The following is a 13,919-nucleotide window of genomic DNA, read 5'->3' as shown; positions in this document are numbered from 1 at the left end:
ACAATGTTTTATTCAAACAACAGAGACAAGCGGACCACTGCAAAACACTGTGGAACAAGTCGAGGGTGAATGATGTTGACCCCCAACCTTTCTCGGTCGCCACAATGATATGAGCGGCACAGAAACCACACACACACACACACACACACACACACACACACACACACACACACACACACTGTACAAAATCTGTACATACTAGGTAAGGGCCAGATGGAAAAAAGAAAATGTTAAACAGTTCAATCCAACACAACAATACTCTCTTGCTGTGAAAAAAAGTAATGACACAGTGCTTTGATGTGCAAGTCACTTCATAATTAACAGATTAGCCACTCAGGATCAATAAATAGACAATAAAAGAACACATCACTCATCAGCGCGATAAGTCACACACAGCTGTTACAACTTCAAAAAAGAAGAAGAAGAAGAAGAAGAAGAAGAGTGGCACTCGAAACTGTTTCGGATGTAGAAAAGCAAACAGAACATGATATCGGTTCATTAAACAAACGTACAGCAGGCTGGGAGAACACAAGGAGAAATGTATAAACACGCTGTTCTTACAGTAATCTGGCTGATTTGAGGTCAGCTGTGTTTCCTCCCCTGTTCATTAAGGGCCTGATTTTTAGAGAAGGTGTAAACTGATCCTCAAACTGTTCCTTTATTTCACGGGGCATCCTCAAGCCCAGGGTTTGCCCTTTTTTTCTTGTTGATCTCTCCACAGGAAGTGGAAGACAGTCAGACCACGGCGGTTTACTGGGTAGCCCCAATGAGGCAGAAGAAGTCCCGCTTGGGTAATTTGTTTCAGCAGACGGGGACGTCTCCTTTGGCACGGCACATCGAGAAGGTCTCTGTGGATTGTGGATTTTGAAGTCCGTGTTGTGATATTTACAAAAGTTTGAGTTTTGAGGTCTCCCTGGAAGGGGAGATTTTAATCTTAAAGGACTTCCTGGTTAAATAAAGGTTACGTAAATAAATGAAAAAAAATAGCTGCAGAATTATAAGCACATTCATGCCATCATGAACCGGTCCAGAATCGACACGTGTTTACGGCTAGTTCCACGGGCTCAGCGTAGCCACACTAGTAGTCCAAAGTGGTTATTGTCGGTTGATGTGAAGCCAGAACTCTGTAGCACCGTGGTTCTGCAAAATGAATCCAGTTCCTAGTCTATTGGAAACAGCTAGGAAAATCAAGGCAGTGGACCGCTTGCCAATACCTTTAAGCTGCAGAATGATGAGTGATGCTCTGGTGGGGGAACATTCACCCACAGCGGGACGCGGTCCTCAGCGGGCCACTGTGCATGTTAGTGAAGGTAACATTCATCGGTGAGATGGAAAAATCTCGACCGACCACTGCGGCGCGGCCACAAGGAAATTGAAATGGTGTTTCCTGGAGAGCGCGTGTGTTTGTCTGGTGGTCGTGATGCCGGGGAGGTATGAGCTGCTCGACTTTGTGTTCTCTTGCAGTTGAAGCTCTTGAACCTCTTGGTTGCGCGGCTCCACAAGCAGCTGTGGAGAGAAACATTGAGAAAAAACAATCAGTATGCGAGCTCCACCACAGAGAATTAAAAACAAATGCGAAAATCCACACAGGGATATGAAGATGCTTTATCTAGCCAAGGATCTTGAGTTGTTTTTAATTTCCTCGGCCATCTCCTCAACGGTTACATCATAGAATTACAATGCCGGGTAAGAGACAAAGAGAACTCAGATGCTCAGGTCGGAGCGTATATGTATTTTTTCAGCCATAGGTTGACCGTTTTCCTCCTCTAACTGTCTGACGGGTCTCCAGAGCTCCTTACGAACGCTCTGAATGCACTTGGCAGGAGACCAAACATCAAGTGCTCATTAATAAAAAGGAGGAAAAAAAAGGAGCGGAATCGGAATGTGTCTGTTATTCAGGCCGCACAGCAGTCAGCAACAACTCACGTCTTTCCTGAGGGTTAGGTTGTGCAAAAAAAAAAAGAAAAGAAACAATGATGTATGTCTGGCAGACTGGGGGCGCCTCATTGGCTGAGCAAACAGGCCCCGAAAATAACTACCAATCACCGAGGACGTTATCATCAGTCACTCAGAGAGGGTCTAGTGAGGGAACTTTAATTGTACATATAGGTAAGGATGGGGGAATGTGCTGTGGTGGAAATGATCTGGTCTACCCAACCCCCCAACCAATCTCATGAACCAGTTTTTAATAGTAGGATCTAATGTTAGCGTGTTGTGTATAAAGACTGATGACCGATTGTAAGGAATGTGTCTGCAGGGCTGCTCGCTCTCTTCCTGCCTTCCTCTGATTGGCTGCCAGGCCGAGAAGGACCATCCATTATATCCAGGAGTAAATAAACAGGCACAGCAATTAAAGTGCCATCATTTGTTATGCAACACGGGGCGTGTGTCTGTGTACATGTAAGCCCGCTTGCGTGTTAGCGCCACCGAATGTGTGTCTGTGCATGTACGTGTCCGCGAGTGAATTTGTGTGTGTGCTAGGACGCCATGCTCAAGTTTCTCCGCTGTCGTCTGGACTCAAATTAATGATTTGGGGGCCAGAGAATCAACAAAGGTGGCCCCCGGCAGGGCATAATGGAGAGCACGGCCTGCCTGTGGATGTGTTTGAAGACCGCTCCCCTTTCTTCTCTGTCAACACCTCACTAGCTCGACACAACAGATGCATTCACAACACAAACTCACGTGTGACGCCTGTGTTCGTGCCGTTAATGAGGAAGTGTGTGTCGCTCTGTGGTCGAGAATGTGTGTACGCTTATCGGCCCTTGATTATTTTACATGTCAGCGTGTTGTTACAGAGTGTTAAAATCGTATGGACTTCTATGCTCTTGAGTGGAAAGTGCTGCAATTCGCGGTCGTGATTATGGCCGGATTTCGAAAAAACGCGACAGAGCAAAGGAAATTATATCAGTCAGGAAAAGCCCGAATCACACTGTGGATAATTTAGAGCGCTCAAATGGCTCTGACAGGCTGCTTAAAGCCCTTCCAGCCCAAAGGTCATTGGCCACAATTTTCTGCACCATCAGCTTCTAAAGGCTGCATAAAAAAAGGAGTCGGCTACATGGATACTGCAGTGAGCACAAGGGAAACATGTCCACCACTTGTACACTCTGGTTTTACTGCATGAGAGTGTAAACTGCAGTTAGGTGAGGAAGTCAGTGTCTCTGAAACCGATTCAACGAAAAGCAGAATATGATTGAAAACAACCGCAATCAAACCAGCTGCTCTGGCTGTTCCCGTCCAGACAGCTTCATGGGTTTTGTTCCCAGTGTTGGAATGACACTTGACATGAAATAAGACTTGCAGTCGATTCTGCTGGCAGCGCTGCACACAGGGACATTTGACACATAGCCGTAAACACACATGGGGATTCCAGTGATCAAACTGCTGCTGGCGATGTGCAGCAGTCGGGCCTGTGTGAGGACTGTGTGTGATAAATTGCTCTGTGATATCCACATGTGACCTGAGTCTTACCAGGAATAGCTACTGATAAACTTTAACGTTAACACTTTACATTTATTCCGACAGACCAAAGACATTTCCCTCCCATTATTGGGGCCACTTCAAACAAAGTAGGTTGAGTGAAAAAAACCGTATTTTCCACATTTATTTATAAATTTGAGACTCTTTTCATTTAGTTTGGACCACGATGGCTTGTACTGACCATTAACATAAATAATAGAAAAAAAATTCCCAAGTCAATAAATTCCTTTAAATGGCAAAATACAATTTCCCTTTCTCGCTCTCAACGCCAGGCCATCATCTCCCAACCCAAATCAGCCATTCCTATCTCTTACTCCCTGTGTAACCCTCATCCTCCTCCACTCTGTGTGCTTAATAGTGGGATCAGACAGGGTGAACACTTTCTCATATTAATACAGATTTAGCCTCTGTCTGGAGGAAGGAAGATGATTGACTTATCAAAATTGCCTGCTGCAGAAACCCAGATCTAGTTAAAAGGGAGAAAGCTGCCTGCAGGGCCCTGTATTGCTCAAACAACGCTCATCTTGATGGACCAGTGTTGTGTTGGCTACACAACGTGCATTGTCGAAGGTTGTTCAAATATGTGAGGTAAGTCTTCATGCTCGTCGTCTGTCTCTCTGTCCATTTGTCCCGGGGACTGCACATCCAGCCCGAGAGTGTGCACGTGCAGCAGCCGAAGCCCTTCTTGTCTTTAAGTGCTACTAATATAAACTGCCTGTTAAATGGATCCTTGCAGAGTTTTGGGACCACCAATGTCAGAGTGCTGCTCTTTCACTTGGAATTACCCTGTGGTTGGTGTTCTTTCACTCCCACAGAAAAAAAAAAGAGAAACACACTAAATTCAATTACCTGTACAAAGATCCCCCCCCCCCCCTCCCCCCCTTACCTCACTCTACCAAGTGGAGAGACGTAAAATAAGCCATGCGGTGGTATGAAGGAGGCAAGATTCTGGGAAACAGGAACTATCGGCCGAGCTGAGCTTCTCACAGTTTCCTCAGAATAACCAAACACATGTCTTTGTGTGAATGCAGGCCTGGTATGTGACAGTATCGTAACCGGGAGAGGACGGCCTGGTTGACCTGGGAAAGAGAAGCGGTTTGGACCAAACGCCTTCGCAACGAAAGTGACACAAGCGAGCCACTGCTCTTATCTGAATAATTCAAAGCAGAACGGATGATGCTCTGATGTTATGGTGACCCAGCATGTTCAATGATAACAGAACCATCACCGCGGCCCCACTGCATGAAGGGCAAATGTAATAAACAAAAGCACAGAATTCGGTCCAGTCCTGTTTCATTGCACTGAAGTCACACATTCCCACGAACTTGAAACAGATTACATGACATGGGTAAAAACATGTGCATGGCAAACATTCCCATCCAATCATTCTGATACCATAGCGTTTTTTTAAAACCCTTTAAAAAATATGGTCCACATCAAGTTGTCCCAGCGAGAGAGAACATCTCCTCTGCAACAATTGCTTCAAGACCTCGCTCTTTCTTCCCTACATTTATCCCCCACTTTTCTCTCTCTCTCTCTCTCTCTCTCTTTTTTTTCTCCTGCCTGACTTTTACAACTTCCTCCTGGTTGGGGCTGCAGCTCTAACCCAAACAAAACTCCATTTTTTAGTTATTGGCCCTCATGGCATGTAATGGAGAATCAAGCTAATTATCCCTACAGCTGTTTTCACTTGCTTTTTATGTAAGCAATACCTGGCTGATCCAGAGAGCAACAGTGAGGCCCTTCTTAGCGCTCCAGGCCTCCAGGCCGGCTGGAATTAGAGAGCAAAATGCCAGGTCCCGCCCCCCCCCTCCCGCTACTGCCCGTGTGTACCCCTGCACCCATCTCCCAGCGCACAACCCCGACCCAACCAAAAACCACCCTGACGCAGACCCCCCCCCCACAGAGCTTCCATTTCCACTCCCTCACACACCTCCGAAACTCCCAACTTTGATGTTTAACAAAGCTGCTCTTCAACAGCCAACATGGATCTGTATGACAAGCGCTCCTTTTCGTTCCACTGATGGTCATCAGCAATTAATGAAGGAGGCGAGCTGGAGGGTGTGGCTCTCCTTAAATTGGAACCATCTCCTGCTGTCACAGGACTAGAAAGAGAGAAAAGAGGGAGGGAGAGAAAGACACAGGGGTAAAAGGCAGAGAGGGGGGGGTAAAGAGAGAAAGAAAACAATTCCTCACAGGCTAATTACATAATTTCCTTCATCTGAGAAAACACGCTGGGTGAAAGCAAGTGTGAGCAAGACTCCCAGATGCCAGGCCAAGAGGTGCTGGAGACACCTAGACACCAGTCTACACCAGTCTCTCTAGCACTGGACAGCCTACAGCACCGGGGCAACACTATCCGCACAGTTAGCAGCTTTTGAGGGATTCATATCAAAAACCTGAGTAATGATCTTCCCTTCCTCAGTGACTCAGTGCAGATCAACAACCGCTGGTGTAATGTTTCCCTCAGAACAGCTCATTCCTCGCTGCAGCCAGAAATCTGTTCAGTGCAAACACCACTAGGTGGAGTTGACTGTTGATGAAAGAAAATATATCTCATGTATCAAACTCATTAAACTCCTGTGGTGAAGCAGCGTGCATCTGAAAGTGAGTCAGACGCTGTGTGTGCCACTTCAGAGCTCTCGCCTGGTTCAAACGCTGCCTCGCTAAAACCTGCATCGACTCTCTGTGTCTCCTCACATTGAGATCTGGAGGGAGACGTTTGTAGCGATTTAAAAACGGGGGAAATACGGTAAAATCTATGGCAGCTCCGAAAAGTAAAAGAGCAGTCCCTCCCTGAAACTTTGTACCTCTCCCTTTCTCTCTTTTTTTTGTCTCTAATCCGGTGAGGAATGATGGAGGGCTCGCTGTGGAATGGTGGTGAGTTTCTTGAGTCTAGCCAAGGTGTGCCAATGCCCAAAATCATACGGCGGTACCTAATGAGAAACTTGTTTTTCACATTCTTTTCATAGACACAGACACAAGCCTCTTCGCACGGGCACATGCACATAATTTATGTTTTGCTTGAATTGGAAAAAAACAAGTGTTATTGGCAAGAAGCGAACAAATATTCATTCATCAGTTCCGAAACCCCGGAGGCGAAAAAGAAGCTATGTTCATAAAAGTGCATGATGTTCATGCATGTATCCAAAATAACAGGTTTGCACAACAACAATAAAAAGGTGGAAGGAATTCTATCTATCCGCCCCCCCCACCCCCTCGTCTCTCTTCATCTGCCTCCCTCAGCGCTCAGACGTTCCTCTCTCTCTCTGTCTCTCCCTCTCTCTCTCTGTCTCTCCCTCTCTCTCTCTCTCTAATCCCACTCATTTGTTCCTTCAAGATTTTTTTTTGTCTTATCACAAAATTCCTCCTCCTTCCCTCTCGCTCTGAGCACAGTGGAAGTGGCAGTGTTTATGTTCTTGAGAGAGACGACGAGAGCTCTGCAGTGGTCCAGCTGTATGTGAGAGCCTGTGAGAGCCTGAGTAGCCGTGTATGTATGAAGCCCACCGGCCACCTATTTTCCACGAAAAGGGGAGTGCGGGGGTGGTGAGCCATGTGTTGTCCCGTAACAGCACCTTGACCTGGAGCTAAACCTCGAGGTGGAGCAGGGGTGGCCCGTCAGAACCCGGGGCTGAGGATCCCTGAGCGCTCCTGCATCCTGACACACAGGCCCAGCCAGACAGGGGAGACGACTGAAACCCGAGCCCACATTAAAGCACCTCCATCAGGTAGGAGATTAGGGGAGGCCTCCGTGCTCTCAGTGTCTGCGGGGGTCCGGGCCTCTGAGGCCTTATCTCACCTCCATCTGGAAAGAGAATCTGAGGGTAGTCTAATGGTCCGATAAGAGGCCATGTCGACTGACACGGTAACAGCCTCTCACCCCCATTCAGGGGAAAAAAGCAGAGTGGATGCAAGCCCGGCTGCGGTGCACTCTCATGCGGGTGTGGGAGGGAGGGTGGAAGCTTTGGTCTGGGGGGGGGAGTGGGGGGGGAGTGTGGGTGCATGGTGGCATTCACTTTGAAGGTTTGACCCAGTACCCCGACATGTATGCACAGGCACAAGGTTTACAGAAACAAGTTTATTGTGAGAAACTTTCTCTCATGCTTTTTTCTATCTTAGCCCAGTCAAACAAAGAAGTACATACACACACACACACACACACACACACACACACACACACACACACACACACACACACACACACACACACACACACACACACACACACACACACACACACACACACACACACACACACACACACACACACTCACCAGGGGTAGGATGTATTAAAGAACATTTGCTTCGTAACTGTACTTAAGTACATATTTGGTGTATCTCTACTTTACTTCAGATTTATTTATTTTTAGATTCATTTTTACCCTACTACACATATCAGCAAATATCTGTACTTAATACATCACTAAATGTTTACAATGCTTTGTATTTGCATGTTCATTTCAGTTTTTCTTTTTATATCTTTAAAACTCTTCAGTAACAAGAGTCCACTGATCCAATCAGAACAGGCAGGTGACATTAGACCACGCCTCCTGAAGCAGCAGCAGCATCACTGGTAAAAAAAAATACTTAAAACAGATACCATAGATACCATTGACGCGGTACACCGTTGCATTAGGGAATAGGTTACAATCAGCAGGTACTGTTACCTTTAATACTTCAAGTATATTTTAAAGCAAGTTCTTACTCTAACTTAAGTCAGAAAGTGAATATGGTTGGCTACTTTAACTTTAACTTAGTGACATTTTTGTCTATTTATTTGAACTTAGTTATGAGTAGCATGTTTGAGTACTACCACAGACACACGTACACACACACAAAGACACTCAAATGTGGGAAAAGACACCACATGATATCACAATTCATACTTGTGTTTTATAAGGGTAGGAAAGTTTCCGTGCAGGAGATACAGTGTGGGCTGGAGTCAAGACCTTGTTCCTGAAAGATGGAAAAAAGAGGACGGCGAGCCAGCAAACAGCAGCGCTACAGAAACACATTTATGTAATCTAGGGTGCTATTAATGCCCCCCCCCCCCCTGATGTCTTCTCAAGATGAGACCAACTCCACTGACCCATCAGTCCTCACTCCTGACCCAACCAGTCTCTTCCTCCCTCACTGCCCACAGACTCACAGTTTCTCCATCTAGTTCTTATTGCCCGCAGTCCATTTCCCCCTCTTAACTGATTTGCCCTTCCACCACATCGGGCTGAGGATACGTAAGCATCTTTTTTTTTTTCCCTGTTCTGTGTTTTCATATTGTATAAAATCCGATTCCTAAAAACTGAGACTACATTTGACAGAATGCAGACAATAAAAGCTGAACTTCACATGATTACTGAGCCTCATCTGCGTCATAGCAGCAGAGATTTCTGGACATGAGCCTAATATTTACATAAACCAGGGAACAAATCAGTGTGTGTGTGTCAGTGTGTGTTTGTGTGCATATACTAATTTTTGTTACCTCTTGAGGACCTTTTCAGCATAAACACAGATCTTGTCAGGACCAGTAAAGCTCATGGGGACCAAAACCTGGTCCTAATGAGGCAAAAACGTCATTTCTGAGGTCCTGGTCAGGGTTAGTGGTAAGGTTTTGAATTGTGGTTAGGTTAAAGTTAGGGTTAGGCAAGAATTAGTTCGGGATAAGGTTTCAATTGTAGGCTGTCAGTAATAAATCGAAATCAAGTCCTAATCGGGATAACTAATCTAAAACCTAACGATTCAGTTTGGGCAGGTTTGGTCACCTCAGATCTTCTGAGGATCACATGAACCAGTAAGGAAAATAAATGTGATCCCTCAGATCTCAGTCTGCTCTCTTTATGTAGGCGTGTGTATCTGTTCCTGCATGTGAATCTGTGTGTGTTTGCCTATGAATCTGTATCTGCGTGCATGCACGTGTGTGTATGTGTGTGCACTTGCGTACATGTGTGTGTGCATGCGTGCGTGCGTGCGTGTGTGTGTGCAGGACACTTGTGTCAACAAAATGTGATTATAATGTCTATTCAGTAGCTACTGAAGTATTTGAGGTGGACAAGTTCAGACGGAGATTTACACAGTCAGCTAAGATTTTTGTTTGGTCATCAAACATTCGAGCCCCTGCCCATCCAATGTTAACAATGTGTTCATTTATTCATCCATCCAACTTGGGCGAGGGTTAACAGATTTTTTCTGCTGGTTTATCTTTTTATTAGGTGTGTGCCTCTTTCTTGCACATCACGGATAAGAACTGCCTATTTTTCCCTTCTCGCCATTAAACAAAACACAAAATGTGTCTACAACCAGGATTTCAGACGAGAGCGACACAATCGAGATTGATGTCAAGTGGAGTGAGTGTGTTTGTGCTTGCACAGCTGCAATGTGGTGCTTAATACTATTTAAGTCCGGTCTCAGGAAGAACCAATCATGTTATTGGCTGAGTCTGTTGGTGCTCCTGGGGTCAGTGTAGCCCCAGGACATGAGACACATAGAATATACGCTGGGGATAAAGAGGGAGGCTTTCCCGATGCCTGGTGGTCTGCTTGTGATCTCTACCTCAGCATGACCTCTGTGTCAGTGGGTGGGAGATCTGAATGAGAGGAAACGATAAAGTCAAGATGCTACAAATTTACTTTTAAAGTTTTTGTAAAAGAAAAGGAGAATTATCTTTGCATTTCTGATTCATTACAGAATATCAAGGTCAGATCAAATGAGAAGGTGTATTTTTGTATTAAGTCTACGGGGGTCACTGCCAGCAGGTCTGACAAAGAGCGGTGATAGTGTGGAGGGGGATAATCTGAGAAAACAGGTGATTGAGATAAGATGTGTGGAATAATGTGGATTCCCAACCCGCGCCCACTGGGACCCGTCGGGACTTGTAAGGACCTGATGAGTCTGGCCAAGTTCGGATGAAAATTTCAGGAATTATATTTTAGCTCAGATGGGGTTCAGTCCACACTGACTGGGCTATCTACTTGAAATTTTAAGCTGCATGTGCTTGTAATCAGAGAAAGCGTCGGGTTCGGGTTCGTACACAAAAAAAACCCCAGAATACCTTTCATGTTCAGGTCATTTAATTTACTTCGGATAGAAAAATGTGGTCCAAGCCGCATGCTGGTGTGGTGGGGCTGTGTGGAGGAGGCAGAGCGAGGGAGAGAATGATGGGATAAAAGAGGCGTTAGGTATGCTTGACAGCGAGGGTCACCAGAAACACACATTTAGGTGAAAAACAGTTGAGATATTCGACTCAGCTGTGATTCCTGACACTCCTCTGAACTGTAAAAGGCCTCTTGAGCGCTGTAAACCCTTAAACATGCACGACGTTTCTCCCTGAATAAAACCACCAACACTCCTCATGCAGCCATCTTGAACCTTTAACAACCTTTTGGAGTGCTCTGTGTGACACTTGGGAAGGTCCTGCCGGTGGATCTGAAAGGGGAGATACCGCGGATCGTAAATAAGCATCGTAGAAAGTGACGGGGCTCTGGCTCTGTGCGCAGATGGAGAGTAAATAATCCTCATTAGTTCTGACAAAGCGACCCATGGTTTTGTTATATTTACTGCTGAAACATACGGCACCTATTAAACAAGCACTGATAGAGACATCCACGCTGACAGCGCTAAGGCGGACGCTTAATATTTAGCCCTGCTTTGGGATCAGTGCAACAGGTTATGATGCACTGGTTAGGTATATACTTTTTAATACTACAGCCAAGGAGCAGAACTGGGACCCGAGTGTATGAAAACCTGTCCTCACTCTGTTTATGAAAGTTTGCGATGTGGAATATATCGATGCTCTGGCGAAGTCAGGGCTCACTTTTCAAGTATTTAACTCAAATAACCAAAAGTCATGACACTCTTTTTCCAAACATGTTATCGATATCAGGACCGGAAAAAAAATTAAGATGCTGATAGTTTGCACTGAAATGACATGAAAATGTGATTTAGTGACATGTGCGCATACTTCCAGTAACTCATACAATCTGCAGTGTGAAATATTGGCGTCTGTGTGTAGGGTTGTGTGTGAACTTGGTCCATTTTGTCTGGGTGGTGCTGGGAATAGTATCGGCTTAGGGCTGAAAGAATTCAGGCCTCCCAAGCAAGGTCATGTGCTGATGTTTAGTCGGAGCTTTCTCAGGTCACACACTGTGACTTTCAACCATCACTCACATTACCCCACATCTTTGAGTGGGTCTGTTCGACTGGCGAACCCCACATCTCTCCTCCAGTTTGCCGTAATGACAGGTGACAGCCGTCTCAGTGCACTTACCTAGTTGAAGGAGAAGTCAACCCAAATAGTTGCTGGACATGAAATGGATATAGCCTAGTGTAGATATGGTGTCCCATGAAAACTTGCAGTAGCTTAACTTGGATATTTGTGACATTTTGAAGTTTACCTAAAAAAATATCCAATTTGCAACTCAGTGACTTTGATAATTGGAAGGAAAAATAACAGGAATCAGAAATTCATATTTTCAATGGATGTTTGGCTTTCATTTTCCTCAATACATAAGAACTTGAGGTTAAAACTGAAACAAGTGATGACGATTTTATAATATTAAAATGGATGGCGCAGTAAAACCACAAAACCATTTTTTCTTTGTCTTAAATAGATTCTAATATGCCTGTATGATTATTCACACTAGTTGATCTCTCCCTACTAATGAGATTATAAGGGAACAAAAGCCCAAACCACTGCCTTTTCCCCTCCGTCCTGCTCAGCTCCCACTGCTGTTGTCCCTCTAGCTCGGCAGAATGCAACACTTACAATAGTCAAGCTCACCAAAAATAAATTAGCATCAGCCGCTGTAGCTGCCCGTAAACATGTGTGTAGTGTTTGTGTTGCACGGATTGTGTTTCACAGGGATAATTACATTGTGTCTCTCCCCACCTGGACTCTGACACATGTTGTACAGCTCAGACAGCCACGCCCAACCACCTGTAAGAAATAACACGCTATAACGTCGGCCTGCCAGCGCACAGGGCAGGGGGAAAGGAGAGCGAGTTTCCCTCGTCTCTGCTGCTGGATGTGAGACATTCGGAGGCGCTGTGAGTCATTTCTTACATCCACGACCCCATACAATTATACTCACATGCACTCACACATTCCTGGACAGACACAAACCAGCAACAACAACAGAAATGTCCTGTACATCATTGTATCGGGTCCAGTTTCTCCGTCTAGAACAGCTGCGTTGCTCTCCTGTTAAAATCCACACCTAGACATCTGGTCTTGAGTAACAGCATGGCTCACCTTGGCTTCGACTGCAGGCCTTAGTGGCATTTTGACTCCTGCTACAAATGCAATGGCGACTGCTGTAAATACAATACAGCAAATCCCCTCCAACTTAAGATTTATGTACACTTACAGGCACATTCATGGGATATGCATGTGTGTAAGGAAGCAGCAAATGACAAAGACCGACCGAGACGGGGAGAATGAGAGAGACAGACACACGGAGTGATGTTTAAAAAAAAAAAAAAAGGTGGTGTAATAACAGTGGTTAAGGTCTGCTCTTTCATTGAGTAAATCTGTCCGGGGCTATTTCACACTGTTGGAATCTCCTGTGGACGAGATCAAAGAGTGGCCCAGAGACACGGCTCGCACAGAGCACAAGCGGCAGTTGACAGTTCCGACACACACGGAGGCATTTACACATGCACACACACACACTCGCACACAAACCCTCCGCCGCCGACACCACACATATTTGAATGAACACACAGTGAGATCAGAAAAGCAAGAGGGTGACAGCTCCTTTTGTGCGCAGATGAGCCTGTGGGGAAGTCTTTCGGAGGAACCCGAGGAAAAAGCGCACATCTATCATCTGAGCTTCGAAAACCACTTAAAGAGGGTCGACGCAGGCTGCGCACACAAATACACACACTAAGTATGCAGCGGGTATGACAAAGTGCATTCAGACTTTACAAGTATGAGCGTGACATGTACCATATGAGTGGAACATTGATGAGACTAGCACATGTACCGCGGCCATCTCGCTATGAATGGTATAGAAGGCATGTGGAACTGGAGTGCAGCCTTATGATGGATAGATCTAATATAGAATAGGCCATATCCAGAGGGGGTGAACATAAGGCTATGTCATCACTGGCCCATCTCTCTCCATACCTTCCATCACTTTTCACTCCCTCCTATAAACAGCAGGATGGGGCTTACTGTAACTCCCACACACCAAGACGGACAGGCACACACGCACACTTGTCTATCTATAGTTGTGAGGACACTCATTGACATAATGCAGTCCCTAGCCCCTTACCCTTACCGTAACTATCACAACTAAATGCCTAGCCCTAACCCCTTTTTCTAATCCTAACCCTGAAACCAAGTCTTAACCACGAGCAACCCTTTGAATTTGTGAGGACCAGCCAAAATGTCAAAATGTCCTCACAACAATGGTATTGAACCAAAATTGGCCCATATAACTATA

The 13,919-nt window shown here is 45.5% G+C and overlaps 1 protein-coding gene across 1 annotated transcript in view; it reads right to left on the bottom strand.

Annotated features, from left to right (window-relative positions):
• Positions 1-33: 33 nt before the first annotated feature.
• Positions 34-13,919, bottom strand: part of LOC128442592 (ERC protein 2-like) — a gene marked incomplete in the record, with an annotated part of 144,915 nt that continues 131,029 nt past the window's right edge. The window contains 1 exon segment of the mRNA XM_053425129.1: positions 34-1,506.

The sequence above is a fragment of the Pleuronectes platessa genome, chromosome 6, assembly GCF_947347685.1.
Source record: "Pleuronectes platessa chromosome 6, fPlePla1.1, whole genome shotgun sequence".
In the NCBI taxonomy this organism is placed as follows: Eukaryota; Metazoa; Chordata; class Actinopteri; order Pleuronectiformes; family Pleuronectidae; genus Pleuronectes; species Pleuronectes platessa.
Note: the sequence above shows the minus strand (reverse complement) of the source record. Positions and strands in the feature narration are given on the sequence as shown.